Here is a 16,899-nt window from a genome sequence, read left to right on the forward strand (position 1 = left end):
AAGAGATAAAACTTTGGGTGATGGCATCATTTGCTTGAATCAAAACATTTTCAAAATCATAACTTAAACAAAATCATTTTATGACGTTACGGATTACAGCCGGTGATCAGCCGCGAAGTAATCCCGAACCTCGCTGGGTTCTAAAACATTAATGGAATCCCTAGGCAACTTTTAAGCCTACAATATAAATGTGGAAAGGACTCACGTCTCAGTCCAGATCCACTATTCAAGAAAACATTTATCCCCCTTTGGGATTGAAAATCCACATTTTAATTATTTTAAAAACTGATGCCGATTGATAATAAAATCTCTTAAACAGTAAACATTTTATCAAGGGATTATAGGTCAAATTTGAACACTGGAAATATGTCACAAAATGCCAGGGCCATGATCCACTAGACTTTAGTTTATTAGGGTAATTGAAAAGTTTCCGTATACAAGAACTTTGACAAGGTGTTCTAGCAAGGATATTGGATAATATTAAAGAATAATGCCGAACTAGGCTTAAAGCAAGGATGTAGACAAGGTATAGGTATTATAACATCAAGAAGATAAGCATCAAGGGTTAAGGTATAAAGAAAGTGATCATTAGCTTAAGGTATATCAGGATGTCAAACTTTAGGGTAAGGACATGGTTATCAAAAAAAATCATGAACAACTCCAAAGAATATCTGGTTTTTAAGTATCAGGGTAAGGTTTCTATTAGGGTTCAAGCATTAGGGTGAGATGTCAAGATTTTAGGAATCAATAGTATGTTGATCAAGAGGATCAAACAAGAATTATAACAAATCTTTATTTTTATCATGGCATTCCAATTACTTTGATATACTAGCATGATACGACCTTCAATCTACTCTAATGGCTTTATACTATCTTGCAACCATAATGGTCAACCTAGGTCTCACTCATAAGTACTCTAAAACTATGTGGTAAGTGAAAGTGCTCACTGGAGTGAATTTCAAATGACATCTATGGTTTCTTCAGCGCATTAGACACTCTTAAACTACAAGTTTACCTCCAAAATTTCTGACCATAAGGCATCTCCCAAACTTGATGTGGCTCAAGGGCCTAGCTTTGGCCTCCTTGGGCCTAAGCTCAAAGTCCATGGTTCCCCTGTTTTTCTGGGCAGAAAACGCCCTGACTTGAACTAACTTGTGACACATGGTTCTAACTCATATCCTATGAAATATGGTTGGAAAATATCCTCTGACACTCCCTCTAACTAAGGCCCAACAGGGCCTAAGGAGGGCCTACCCATGACATGGTCAAAACTTCTTATTTCTAAGTTGCAACAAAACTGTCCCCTGCTGGACAGATTTTATGATTCCACTCGTGCACCTAACCAAACGACCTTTAAACCTCCAACAAACACCTAAAACCTTTTATATACTCCTAATGCTAGCTTCTGGTGGCTTGGACCTCAAAGTACACAACAATGACATGGTCAAAACTCACTCTAAACCTCAGGGTACTAAACTGATTTTCTGCAGAAACTAAGACTCTCCTTTCTCCAAGGTTCTCACTCAACAACCAAACCACCAAAAACCAAAATACCCAAATCATAACTTGACTATGGTGATCTACTGAACTAACTCCCTTACACTCAAAATAGGCTTAGTGGAGACCATCCTTACCTAGGGTGCAACATAACAAAATAAAGGAAATCATATTACACAAATTACAAGTCATCATGTTTCCAAGGACAACAATTTTAACCTTCATGATAAATACAAACGAAATAACATCACATCTTAAGAAGAAAAATTCTTAATTAATTTCTTAACTTAACCAACATTAAGGTTCACTAACAAAATAACCATCCGAATGATCAAGAACTTCCAAAATTTTCAAGAGTAATCTACATGCATGCATGACTTCGAGTCTTACAAACCACAACAACATGCTTTCCAAATAAATTTTCATTTTAATTCAAAATGCAAGCCTATCATGGATTATATCTAAATGAACACCTAGCATGCAAAGGATTTTACCAAGATTTCACTAAGATTTTCATGTTATCATCACAAAAACATACAAAATGAAACATGGCAACTAAAACACCATCCATTCGGCTCCTATCAAGTCATGGCCAAATGGATTAGGGTGAAAACAACATTTGCATGAGTGTAGCATACTCATGTCTAGCCATTCTCAACCCTTTGATACTATAACTCATGGTGAAAGCCTTGAATTCACAAGAATCAAGGATATTCACTTGGAGTTTAACAAAAACACTACCATGCAAGGTCAATACATAAGTTTTCTACTCTAAACTCTTAAGATATACAAGAACAACATGTAAGGAGTAAGATTAATTGATTATAGGATGATTGTTTGAGTGAAGAAATGAAGAAGGAAGGGGATGGGGTTCGGTTTTTGGAATTGCCGAGAGGGGAGGGGGAGAAAGCCGAGAGGGAGGGGGAGGAAGAAGAGGAGAGTAAAGTGGTGGGGTGAAGTGAAGTGGTGATCACTTCCTTGATTTGTTTTTATGTCTTGATTTGACTATAATGTGAGTGGTTTTGAGAAATGACAAGGGTATCCTTCTAGCTAGAGTTAGGCTATCTTGCATGAAAGGTCAAGGAGGTAATTTGGCTAATAATTCATGAGTTAGTGGGTTTAGAAATGTCCTCTTTGTCCTTGAAAAGAATAGAAGGGTGGTTTGCATGCAAGGGCTTCCTTGTAATTTGATAATTATCACAACTAAAATTTATAAAGATTTATTTTTATAAAATAAAATACAAGTTCAAAAATTATAAAATTTATACCATAAAATAACTTGGATTTTTAGAAATTTTAAAAAACCACTTTTTAAATTTGTAAACAAAATAACTTTTAAAACGAAATTTATTCAAGGTTTAGAATATTCCTTATAAATCAAAAATAAAAGAAATAAATAAACTTTTTCTTTGAAAAATCATATGCCACATAAAGCAAATTTAGGACACAGAAATTTTCATTCACACAAGCATACAATAATTGAATATATTGGCATTCGGCTTTAAAATTACACCAAATTCACTAATAATATTACACGAAAATACCGGTCGTAACAGTTGTAGAGCCTTTGTATAGACTTGGCTTCCTTAGCTTTTGCCGGTCTTGGATCTTAGTGATCCGGTCTTGGGTCTTTCCTCTTCTTCACGGTGCGAAAACTACTAACTCCCCGTTAGTACGTCTAGGACTTGGGTCTTAGAATGAGAATCACCTCACGTCACTTCACCTCACTACAAAACTAATAAGATAATCCACGAAATAAAACAAGTAGGAAAAGATTTGTTTTGAACTAGTATGTTAGTGTACTAGCCCACAAGTAGTATAATATCCAAATAAGAATATTAAAACTAATTAGTTATACTTGACTTAGAATAATACAGGATGGTCAAGTATATTTATAATTACTCCTTTATAGATTTAATAAAGTTGTGGAGTAATATGAGAAGTCCCTTTTTATATTAAGCACTTATGGCTTATGACTTCTTGAGTATTCTTCTTCTTTTGATTAAGTATTTATGGATCGAAGAATACTTTAATTACAACCTCGGAGTTGTAATTTTACCTTTAAGTATATCAACTTAAAGTTTTAAGGTATACTTGTATATTGACGATTATAAGGTCAAAGTATAATCTTTTAACTTCAAGTACGTTTATAAGATTTATGAGTCTTAGCCAAGATCCAATTAAATAAGTGCAAGTAATTGGCTTAATATTGTGCTTTCAAAGTTTGGACGAATAATTACGAGTATTTTATAGATATCGTAGTATAACCCCACGAAATAATGAAATATGTTAGATGTGGCTTATACGATATGACTTGTAATTGTTTATATACACGATATGTGGTAGACAAGATCCAATTAAATAGCGTAAATTAATTGGCTAACTCGTGGATTTGATTCGTCCTTAATTTTAACGGATGATTACGAAGTAGTTTATATGGAACAAGCTATAATCCCCCGGAACACTAAAGATGTTAGAAAGGATTACACTTTTACTTCGTAATATTTTATATGTACGTTATTTTATATGTACGTTAAGTAATTGTCTAACTCGTACGATCCGTTTTAAGATTTGACAAATTATGAAGTGTTTATATGAGACAAGTAATAATCCCCTGGAACACTAAAGATGATAGAAGGGATTACACTTTTACTTCGTAATTATTTAATGAGAACGAATGAATGTTAGCCAAGATCCAATTAAAGTGAAAGAAATAATTGGCTAACTCATACTTGTGTCAAATATAATCTCCCCCTTGGAAATAAAGTACTTTTCTTTTTAGATCTTCTGGTTGAAATGATTTTTTTACGAAGATCAAGTACTTATTCGGATTCCGAGTTCGAATCTAAGTTCTCCCCGAGAACCTCCTTTATAAGAGAGCTTGTATTAGAGCTTAAGATGAAGTAGAGAAGTTAAGTACAAAGATTAAATACAAAGAACTCAAATAAGAAGCTAAAACTAACCACTTTTGAAAAACAGTCGGAAAAGTTCGCCGGAAAAATTTGCCGGAGGTTTGGCCGGATTTTGGCTATTGGCCGAACTTGGGCAGCCCTTCGGGAGGCCGGAAACTGGTAGTGGATGAGCACACTTGGTGGGATAAAGCTTGGTTGGGTGAAGCTAAGCTTGGGTTTCAAAAACCTTGTATATATGTAAGTATGTAAAAGAGAGAGAAGGTTTTTGAGAAGAAGTGTGTGTATAGAATTTGAAAGAGATGAAGAGAAGCACTTCTTGAAAAAATCCCAGCAACTTTGTGGCTCTTTAGCTTATTGAAAATGGGTTGGGGTGGGGGTTTATTTATAAGAGAAGATGTGTGGAATGAATGGTGAAGATTTGAGAAGGAATGGATGGTGGATGAAGTGTATCACATGTATTGATGACATGACAAGTAGGTTGTGTTTCTTTGAAAGTGGGAAGGAAGCACAAGCTAGTACTCATTCAAATCTCAGCTGATATATATATATTAAATATATATTTTCCTTTTCTTTTAATCATTCCTTAATTACTTTAATTAAGGATTAAGCACCATAAATTATAACCACCCCAAAAACACTTAAATAAATATCATAAAAATATGATAATTACCTAAATAATATAAAATGATGTCCTGCAAGTTTTGGTCAACTTTAGTCAATGGTAGCTAGGTCAAACTTGGTCAACTGCGGGACCAATTGCCTCGATTTTTGTGCACGGACAAAAATTCTCTGAAAGCTACGAAATTTTTACCATACTTAGAAAATATAATTTAAATGATCCATACCAAATTTCAAGTTATTCTAGAATATGGAAGTATTTTATCTAATCAGCCTTTCTTCCGAGTAAAAATACCATTGGTCTTGAAATAAAGGAGATGGATCTTTTGACCAAAGTTTTGACTTGTATAAATACTTAAAATATATTTCCTAATATATGAGATATATTTGGGTGATAGGAAATGTGTTTGAGTATTTGTTTTGAATAATTTTCTCCGAGAAATGCTGATTTTACGAAACGGGAAAAAATTACTGTGAGTATACAGAAATGAGTTACAGAACTGGCCAATCATGAATATTAATAATCTTTGAATAAAAACTCTTTTGATTATATGTAGAGATATATTTTGGAGCGAAGAGTTAAATGTTTTTGATATAGCACGAGACTTCTAAAGAATATCTCTGATATATTCTTTATTCGAGCTTGTTGCCATATTCCTGTTACAACACAGATCTAAGAAATATCATATCTTGATGTTTCTTCTTCGATCATATTTCCTTAGAGATATATTCCATAAAGATATAGTTTTGATATTTTGCAAGAATGGAATATCTCTTTTATATGTTTAAAAGACATAATTTTGCTAGTTTGACTTTGATTTGGATCAATTAAATTCATGTCTTAATGGAGAGGATCTACGTGTTCTTTAATTTTATGTTTAATCGTACAAATACCAAAATAAATAATATATCGAAGATATCCTTTCATATACGCGTTCGCAAGTAATATAGAATGATTTCTAGTTCGTTCCCACAGAGACTCAGACTAATTATATTTAATTAACACTCACTCACCAATGTATGATTACTTCTCAATGTCAAGACAATAACACTTAAGGTTGATTAACTAATTATTAACTACGAGACTAGAACACTTAATTAACACTTGAATTAACAATATTAAACACACATGAAATCATAACTTCATTACTACTTCATTCAATAGTTATTGTTGTTATCCTTAGCATGTAATGGTGATGATATTAATCGTACAACACGACACTGGTACAAGCCAACTTTCGTTGTACAAGTACCATTCTACCAAGCATCCATAACTAAGATAGAAGTTGAATAGGAATCAATTATGTTGAGACCCTATATGTCTACAGAATTTGACAACATAACGATTTAAGCGCAAATTATTCATTATGATTACACAGGGCAAGTAAAATGGTTCGAGTTACCCACTAATCATGCATACAATACATGAACCTATGCTAGCATGGCAAGTTTTAAATCTCTAGATTCGCTGTCACTTCACAAGAGATTAACATGCTATTTTATATGTTTGCGACGCACATAAGACGAATAAGCACAACCTATACTAGATATCCTACAATCATCATATACCAAGGTATTAAACAATTAACTAAAAAAATCCATAGTAAATCCGCTACGACCCCATGATCACGATTAGCCCATGATAGAACTCATCATCACCATGGGTTCATATGAAAACATGATAATAACACGACAATATAAACTAACTAACTATTTATTAAAACCAGAGTACGTCACAAGAGTATTAAGGTTCAACATAAAGAAAACTAACATCCACTATTACAACGAATAAAAGAATCACAAATTAATGTATGCTTCCTCTTCTTCATTGCGGTGTGCTAAAATGGTCTTCTTTTCTTCTCTCCTTGCTCCTTGCTTGATGAATACTTCGTATTGTGAAACATCTCTGAAGATTACTTATATAGAAGTCCAAAAGAATCATCCGTCTCAGAAGTCCAGTAGAATACGACTTAATAAAAATCAGAATTGAATTTCCCGACTCCGGGCGGCCGCCCCAGCTTCCCAGGAGGCCGCCCCAGATCCCAGGCGGCCGCCCCAGATCCCAGGCGGCCGCCCCAGATCCCAGGCGGGCGCTTGGCAGGTTTCTGGAAAAAATATTTTCCTGCTCCTGATTTTGCTGAATTCTTCGCACATTCCCCCGAGACTGATCCCAAGTACTTCCCTAGGCTTATTTTGATGAAATCTCCCTGAATACACAAGTTACACCCTGAAATGCAAAAACACTCGAAAGCGCATCAAATACACAAAATACTTGATTTCAAGACATCAATTCAAGCCATTATAAGATGTTCTAAGTGGTATAAAATGCCACTTATCACACCCCCAAACTTAAATCGATGCTTGTCCTCAAGCGTCACAGACTCAAAAACAAAATAAAAACATGCATGAATGTAAACTACATGAAATACAGCGATCCCCCTCGTGATGACTAAACCAACCAACAGATGACATCTCAACAAATGCAATTAGGCGACTAAAGGTCTATCAAATCATGCAAGCTAACATACAACTAGAAATGTGGTGTGTGCGGATGCTTAACAGATATGCTTCGAAACTAGATCAATTATCATAACTCAATTATCCTCAGGGCAATCACATGATTATACGAAGAATAAATTCTAGACACAAAATGACTTATAACACTTCAAGATTATTGGGGCTTATTACGGAATCATGCTTTTATTCAACAAAATAAACAAATGCTTATTTGATCGTGCAATGAATGAGGTCCACAAAAGACTTATACAATGGCATCCATTTAACGAGCGTTAGGTTAGCTGATCCCAGACTATAAAAGCCTCAGGTCACTAGGCACAAAGTACCCAAAGAACTTAATAACTCGAATACCAAATAGCTCACTCATGATCAATTGTGCATTGAACCATATTTTTTTCTTTTTTTTTCTGTTTTTTTTCTTCTTTCTTTTTTTTCCTTTTTTTGATTTTTTTTTCAAATTTCTGAGCAAGTGCGTTTCGCTCCATCTTGCTCAACCCTAGACTACTCGCATACAATACGACCCGGCTACTAGCCATTTGATGCCTAGCCACGACTAACAATGAATTCCAATTTTCACTCCAATTTTTTATCTTTTCATGCCTTCCATCATTAAGAGCCTATCATCCATTCTAAGCATAAGCAATAGATTAACCTCAAAAACCATCAAACCATGACATCAATCTAGCCCTTCAACAGACTCTAAGATTTAGTGAAATTACAAGTGTTTCTAGCATGCATGTCAACCTAACCAGCTTCAACATCACTTTAACGCTATCACTACACTCACATCAATATCATATATCAATCGGTAAAGCAACACAAAAGGGATCATGGTATATGCATGAGCTAAATGACATGATACACAAAGCTATAAAATAAAAAAAAACTATATGGCAAAAATATGCAACTATATGAACTAAACTATCATGAATATGCAACTACATGACACACACACACTAATATGCTCCTAACTACCACCCCCAAACTTAAAATCTTCACTATCCCCAGTGAAGGTAGTATAAAGGAACACAGGGTATACCTACTCAGAGAAATCATCATCATCACCGTCAGAGGGTGGAGTTTCAGGAGGTGGATAAGCAGAGTCCTCACAAAAAACGGGCCACTGGATGTCAGCTCCAAGGCCTCTGAAAGCAGTCCCAAGTGCTAGGGTGAGCTCCTGAGCAAACCTACTCTGCGACTCGTGCATCGCATCCATCCTCCTGGATAGCCTCCTATACTGGGCATCAGCCATCCCTGAACCAGCACCTCCCTAGGCTCTAGAAGAACCTGCCTCATCATGAGCCTGACTGGGCCTAACCATCGTAGCACCAGCTGCTGGACGTCCTCCTGGAAGACGATATCCCAAACCAGGCTCCTCGGGCTCTCCACCCGTCCATTCCTGTATTGCATTTAGCTTTGATGAATTAATATGAGCGGCCGGCTTCGTGACAGTAGAGGCATAAGGGATGTTGCTTTGTGTCCTCCCCCTCAGAAACTTCAAAATCCATTGGTAGATGAACTCCCCAAGGTTTACATAAAACTCCTTATTCAGAATCCCCCATAACAACCTGGGTCTCTCAACTGTAACCTCATGTGCATGCGAAGAAGGCAAAATATTAGCACAAATAAAGGCATTCCATGAACGGGCATACTTGTTCATCGCAACAAACGGAAGAGAACGATACTCGTTAGATCCCGTCTTAAACTTCCACACCGTGCCCAGCTGATAGAGAGTAGCAACAATCAAATCCAAATCAAAATCCTCGGGGGTCTTTTCATTCCAATTCTCCTCCTCAGGCTTCCTTTGTCGCTGCCCAATAACACAGCGAATCGCCTCGGGCTGGTAATCAACCATAAGCCCCCTAACAACAGTATACCCGTTCTTGTCAGCCTTTGCGTTCGCATAAAACTCATGAACCACACTCATCGGGACCGCCTCCGATGACTCACAAAAAGAAATCCATCCTTTCTCAGCAATCATCGGCAATAACTCACCATCCCTCCCCGATGACAAAAATCCCCTCTCCTTCAGAATCGGCTTAGTCAGAAGCCTAGTATACTCCTCCTCAGCAGCCCTATCCACCAATCAGGGCCTCGCAGCATTACCCCTAGAAGAATCAGCAGTAGGAATGGTGCTACTGCTATCAACAGTTCGAGATCTCTTTGGGGTCATTGAAACTGAGAATAAGTGTTTGAGAGTTGTGTTTTGTGTGTAGGAGAGAGTCCGTAAGTTGAAAGTATATGGGAGTGTATACGAGAGGTTGCGTATATATAGGGTAGGATTTAGGTTTATAATTAGAAGGTTGTGGATTGTTTGTAGGAGGAAAAACGTGGGTAGTGGGGTTATGGATGGTGGTATTCTTGTTTTTTTATATAAGGCCGAAAAAATTTTCCAACAGAAGGGCTCCAGGCGGGCGCCCGGGCTTATTAGGCGGGCGCCCGGGAGGTCTCTGGAATTTTTTTTTTCTGCCCATTTTTTTCAGATTTTTTTGGGTTTTTGGATGGAGTACCAACTTCTAAGGGTTCCTATAGTCTTAAATCTTGGGTTGCCTCCCAAGAAGCACTTCTTTTACGTCATTAGCTTGACGTAGAGTAACTCGATCAAGTTGACAATAAAACGGCACTAACCACATCCCGGTTTGTCGTATCCCCATAATAATGCTTCAATCTCTGACCATTAACCTTGAATTCTTGGCCCGGATCGTTCTCAAAAATCTCCACCACTCCATTTGGAAACACAATTTTGACAATAAATGGTCCAGACCACCTTGATTTCAACTTTCCAGGAAAAAGTCGGAGACGAGAGTTGAATAAAAGAACTTGTTGCCCCAACATAAATGACTTAGGAGATAACTTCCCGTCGTGCCACCTTTTCACTTTTTCCTTATATAATTTATTGTTCTCGTATGCTTGCAATCGAAATTCATCAAGTTCATTTAACTGAAGCATTCGCTTCTTCCCAACTGCATCTAGATCAAGGTTTAACTTCTTTAAGGCCCAATAAGCCTTATGCTCAAGCTCCGCAGGTAAATGACATCCCTTACCATAGACAAGTTGAAACGGGGACATCCCAAGTGGAGTCTTGTATGCTGTTCTATAAGTCCAAACAGCTCCATCGAGCTTCAAAGACCAATCTTTCCTTGACGACCAAACAACTTTCTCTAGAATGCGCTTGATCTCTCTATTAGACACTTCAGCTTGACCATTAGTTTGCGGATGATAGGCAGTGGCAATACGATGATTCATATTATAGCGCTGCATCATAGAAGTGAACTTACGGTTGCAGAAATGCGACCCCTCATCACTTATGATCACTCATGGCATTCCAAACCTTGTGAATATCTGTTTATGAAGAAAATTCAACACTACCTTTGAATCATTTTTCGGCAGAGCCTTGACTTCTACCCATTTCGAGACATAATCGACTGCCAGCAGGATGTACTGATTATTGCAGGACGAGATAAATGGTCCCATGAAATCAATTCCCCAAACATCAAAGACCTCAACTTCAAGCATCACATTTAAAGGCATCTCATCCTTTCTAGTAAGATTCTCAACTCTTTGGCAACGATCACACCTTAAAACGAACTGATGTGCATCCTTAAACAACGTAGGCCAGAAAAAACCTGCTTGCAGAATACGAGCTACTGTCTTTTCACCAACATAATGTCCATCATAAACTGTGGAATGGAAATCTCGTAATATCCCCTCCGTCTCATAGAATGGGATACATCTCCTGATGATCTGGTCAGCTCCTTGTCTAAACAAATATGGTTCATCCCACATATACCACTTCACCTCATGAAAAAACTTCTTCTTTTGAGCTGTATTCAAATTATGAGGCATTATATTACTGACAAGATAGTTCACAATGTCTGCGAACCATGGCTCTTCCTCCTGAACTGCGAACAACTGCTCATCCGAAAAAGATTTGTTTATCAATGTCTTATCATATGGAGTAGAATCGGGATTCTCCTGTCTAGAGAGATGGTCAGCTACTTGATTCTCATTACCTTTTCGATCCTTGATCTCTAACTCAAATTCCTGTAGCAAAAGCACCCAACGAATAAGTCTAGGCTTCGAATCCTTCTTTGAGACCAGATAGCGAATGACCGCGTGATCAGTGAATACTGTCAACTTTGTCCCAAGTAGATAAGATCGAAATTTTTCGAAACCAAAAGCTATAGCCAAGAGCTCTTTCTCAGTAGTGGTGTAGTTCAATTGAGCTTCATTAAGCGTCTTACTAGCATAGTAGACCACATGAAAGATATTATTCTTGCGCTGCCCAAGAACTGCTCCTACTGCATAATCGCTTGCATCACACATCATCTCAAAAGGTTCTTTCCAGTCAGGTGCCGTTATAACTGGTGTAGTTATTAAACTCTTCTTGAGAGTCTCGAATGCTGCCAAGCATTCATCTTCAAATTTGAAAGGCACATCTTTCTCGAGCAAATTGCACAATGGCTTAGATATCTTAGAGAAGTCCTTGATGAAACGCCGATAAAAACCTGCATGACCAAGGAAACTACAGATTCCTTTCACAGAAATAGGTGGCGGAAGATTTTCAATGACCCCCACCTTGGCCTTATGAACCTCAAGGCCCTTGCTAGAGACTTTATCCCCAAGAATGATGCCTTGCTTCACCATGAAGTGACATTTTTACCAATTGAGAACTAGATTGGTCTCAATGCACCTTTTCAGCACCAAACGGAGATTATCCAGGCATTCATGGTACAAATGTCCAAAGACGGAGAAGTCGTCCATGAACACTTCGACATTATTTCTGATCATCTCAGAGAATATCGCCATCATGCATATATGAAAAGTGGCAGGTGCACCACATAAGCCAAAAGAAACTCTGCGAAAAGCAAATGTGCCAAATGGACAAGTGAAAGTAGTCTTTTCTTGGTCTTCTGGTGCAATGCAAATCTAATTGTAACCGAATAGCCATCCAGAAGACAATAATACTCATGTTCAGCCAACCTGTCAAGCATCTGATCAATAAATGGAAGAGGGAAGTGATCCTTCCTTGTGGCTTTGTTCAACTTTCTATAGTCCATGCATACCTTCCATCCTGTGACTGTTCGAGTGGGGATGAGCTCATTCTTCTCATTTGCTACCACAGTAATACCTCATTTCTTAGGTACACATTGCACGGGGCTCACCCAAGATCTGTCAGAAATAGGATATATGATTCCTGCATCCAGCCACTTTAGAATTTCTTTCTTCACCACTTCTTTCATGATAGGATTAAGTCTTTATTGTTGCTCAACAGTCGGCTTGTTACCTTCCTCTAGAAGAAGTTTATGCATACAATACGAAGGTCTGATCCCCTTTATATTTGCTATAGTCCATCCGATGGCCGATTTGAATTCTCTCAAGATCCTCAAGAACTTTTCCTCCTCACTACCTAAAAGGTCAGATGCAATAATAACAGGAAAAATAGATGCATCACCTAGAAAAGTATACCCCAAGTGTTCAGGCAATGGTTTAAGCTCCAAAGTAGGCGCTTCCTCAATAGATGGTTTGAGTTTTACTTCAGCATTCTTGAGATCAGTATTACCAAAAGATTCAAATGGCATGTCTAGATTTCGCTTCCAAGGAGAAGCATTTAGATATTGTAATTGCTCATTGCCTTCTTCATCTTCACTATCGAATTCCCCCACTAAGGCCTTCTCTAAGGCATCAGACATTAGCACAAGATCAAGTTCTCAAGTAACTGCGGAATCAATCAAATCCACCTTTAAGCACTCCTCGTCTTCTGTAGGGAATTTCATCACCTTGAATACATTGAATGTCACATCCTGATCCTGGACCCTCATAGTAAGTTCACCTTTCTGCACATCTATCAAGGTACGGCCTGTAGCCAAGAAAGGTCTTCCCAAGATTATGGGAATCTTCTTATCTTCCTCAAAATCCAGAATGACAAAGTCTACAGGGAAGAAGAGCTTATCCACCTTTACTAACACATCTTCCACGATGCCTCATGGGTATGTAATAGAACGATCAGCCAATTGTAGAGACATGTAGATGGGCTTTGGATCAGGCAAATTCAGCTTTTTGAAGATAGAAAATAACATCAGATTGATGCTTGCTCCCAAATCGCAAAGGCACTTGTCGAATGACAACTTGCCAATGGTGCAAGGAATGGTGAAGCTACCTGGATCCTTAAGCTTTGGAGAGAATTTTTGTTGCAGCACAGCACTACACTCTTCCGTTAGAGCAACGGTATCAAGATCATCCAGTTTCACCTTCCTTGAAAGAATACTCTTCATGAATTTTGCATTACTAGGCATTTGCTCCAGAGCCTCAGCGAAAGGTATGTTGATGTGAAGTTTCTTGAACACCTCTAGAAACTTACCAAATTGCTTATCCAGCTTTTGTTTTTGTAATCTCTTAGGAAAAGGTGGTGGAGGATAGAACTGTTTCTGCCCTGTATTACCCTCAGGCAGAGTGTGTTCAACAGTAGTCTTCCTTGGTTCCGCCTCTCTTTCCTTTTGCTTCTCTTCTTCATCTACAACTTCAGCTTTTCCATCTTTTGCTTTTTCAGCATCAGTAACTTTTCCAGAGCTTAAGGTAATAGCCTTGACTTGCTCTTTAGCTTCCTTCCTTCTTGGAACTTCAGTATCGCTAAAAAGTGTGCCAGGTTGATGATTGAGCAGGGCATTGGCTATTTGACCGTTTTGATTCTCCAAGGTCTTGATAGAAATAACCTGACTTTTGCACAACAGCTTTAGCTCCTCGAGATCAACATTAGAAGGTGGAGCAGCACCTCCTTGTTGAGGATAAGATTGCTTTTGAGTATATTGCTGAGGTTGATGGAATCCAGGTGGATTAAACTGTTTACTTACGCCTTGCTGATATGGTTGCTCCACATTATTCTGAGTATTGCTTCAGCTAAAATTGGGATGATTTCTGTTATTAGGATGATAAGTAGCTGGCACAGACTGTCGCGGTCACTGATAATTGTTCACATACTGAACAGATTCATTAACGAGAGAACACTGATCCGTAGCATAAAATCCTGCACAAAGTTCACAGACCATAGCTATCTGATTGACTCCATAGTTGGCTAAAGAATCAAACTTCATAGACAGCACTTGGAGCTGCGCTGCAATAGCTGTAGCTGCATCAACTTCCAGAATACCTGCTACTTTCCCAAGCACCATCCTTTGAGTCAGGTTTTAATGCTCGTTCGCAGCCATCATTTCAATAAGATTATAGGCTTCAGAATAGCTTTTGGCCCACAAGGCGCCTCCATCTGCTGCATTGAGCATGGGCTGAGATTGGGCCCCCAAACCATTGTAGAACCCAGTGATCACCATCCAGTCAGGCATATCATGGTGTGGACACTTTCTCAACATCTCCTTATAGCGCTCCCAAGCTTCGCACATAGATTCTATTGGTTGCTGCGCAAACTGAGTAAGAGCACTCCTCATTGCTGCAAACTTGGCCATTGGATAGAACTTCACCAAAAACTTTTACGCAAGATCTTCCCAAGTAGTGATGGACCCAGCTGGTTCAGAATGTAACCAGTCCTTAGCTTTATCCCTCAGAGAGAATGGGAAAAGCCTCAACTTGATAGCCTCATCAATAACACCATTATACTTGAAAGTACCACAGATCTCGACAAAATTCTTGATATGCATGTTGGGATCTTCAGTCGGAGCACCTCCGAAAGAAACAGAGTTCTGCACCATCTGAATATTGCCCAGCTTAATTTTAAAAGTATTAGCCTGAATAGTCGGATGAATGATGCTTGACTGAATGTCGTCAATTTTAGGCCGAGAAAAGTCCATAAGAGCTGGATCTGCTGCTGGAACTATACAATCACCCATGATTATCGGTTCTTTCTGCTCACTCTCTTTATACGAATATTCAAAATCTATCTATTCCGGTATATCCAGAACCGAGTTTGTCTCCTCAGCTGTATCTAGAGTCCTCTTGCGAGTGCGAGAACGTGTTTGCATAAACGCTCGCTAGAGTACTTGAAACACAACCGGAAACAATAAGTAACAAGCCTTAATCAATAAATCCTAACGACCACTGATGGTAAGTACATAAACTAAATAAATTAACACCGAGTCCCAGCAGCGGCGCCAAAAACTTGTTAGACACAAAACACGCGCTAATAATTCACGCAAGTATACGCGTTCACAAGTGATATAGAATGATTTCTAGTTCGTTCCCACGGAGACTCCGACTAATTATATTTAATTAACACTCACTCATCAATGTATGATTACTTCTCAATGTCAAGACAATAACACTTAAGGTTGATTAACTAATTATTAACTACGAGACTAGAGCACTTAATTAACATTTGAATTAACAATATTAAACACACATGAGATCATAACTTCATTACTACTCCATTCAATAGTTATTATTGTTATCCTTAGCATGTAACGATGATGATATTAATCGAACAACACGACACTGGTACAAGCCAACTTTTGTTGTACAAGTACCATTATACCAAGCATCCACAACTAAGATAGAAGTTGAATAGGCATCAATTATGTTGAGACCCTATATGTCTACAGAATTTGTCAACATAATGATTTAAGCACAAGTTATTCATTATGATTATACAAGGCAAGTAAAACAGTTAGAGTTACCCACTAATCATGCATACAATACATGAACCTATGCTAGCATGTCAAGTTCTAAATCTCAAGATTCACTGTCGCTTCACAAGAGATTAACAGGCTATCTTATATGTTCGCGACACACATAAGACGAATAAGCACAAACTATACTAGATATCCTACAATCATCACATACCAAGGTATTAAACAATTAACTAAAGAAATCCATAGTAAATCCGCTACGACCCCATGATCACGATTAGCCTATGATAGAACTCATCATCACCATGGGTTCATATGAAAACATGATAATAACACGACAATATAAACTAACTAACTATTTATTAAAACCAGAGTACGTCACAAAAGTATTAAGGTTCAAAGTAAAGAAAACTAACATCCACTGTTACAACGAATAAAAGAATCATAAATTAACGTATGCTTCCTCTTCTTTGTTGCGGTGTGCTAAAACGGTCTTCTTTTCTTCTCCCCTTGCTCCTTGCTTGATGAATACTTCGTATTGTGAAACGTCTCTGAAGATTACTTATATAGAAGTCCACAAGAATCAGCCGTCTCAGATGTCCAATAGAACATGACTTAATAAAAATCATAATTGAATTTCCCGACTCCGGGCGGCCGCCCCAGCTTCCCAGGCGGGCGCCCCTGATCCCAGGCGGGCGCCTGGCAGGTTTCTGGAAAAAATATTTTCCTGCTCCTGATTTTGCTGAATTCTTCGCACATTCCCCGAAACTGATCCCAAGTAC

The 16,899-nt window shown here is 38.0% G+C and overlaps 1 non-coding gene across 1 annotated transcript; it reads left to right on the plus strand.

Moving 5' to 3' along the window:
* The first annotated feature begins 14,879 nt into the window (after window positions 1-14,879).
* On the plus strand, window positions 14,880-14,986 carry LOC141669704 (small nucleolar RNA R71). Its single transcript, XR_012553971.1, has one exon. It is a non-coding gene; the product is annotated as a small nucleolar RNA R71 (small nucleolar RNA).
* The last annotated feature ends 1,913 nt before the right edge of the window (window positions 14,987-16,899 follow it).

This window comes from Apium graveolens, chromosome 6 (assembly GCF_009905375.1).
Source record: "Apium graveolens cultivar Ventura chromosome 6, ASM990537v1, whole genome shotgun sequence".
Lineage (NCBI taxonomy): Eukaryota > Viridiplantae > Streptophyta > Magnoliopsida > Apiales > Apiaceae > Apium > Apium graveolens.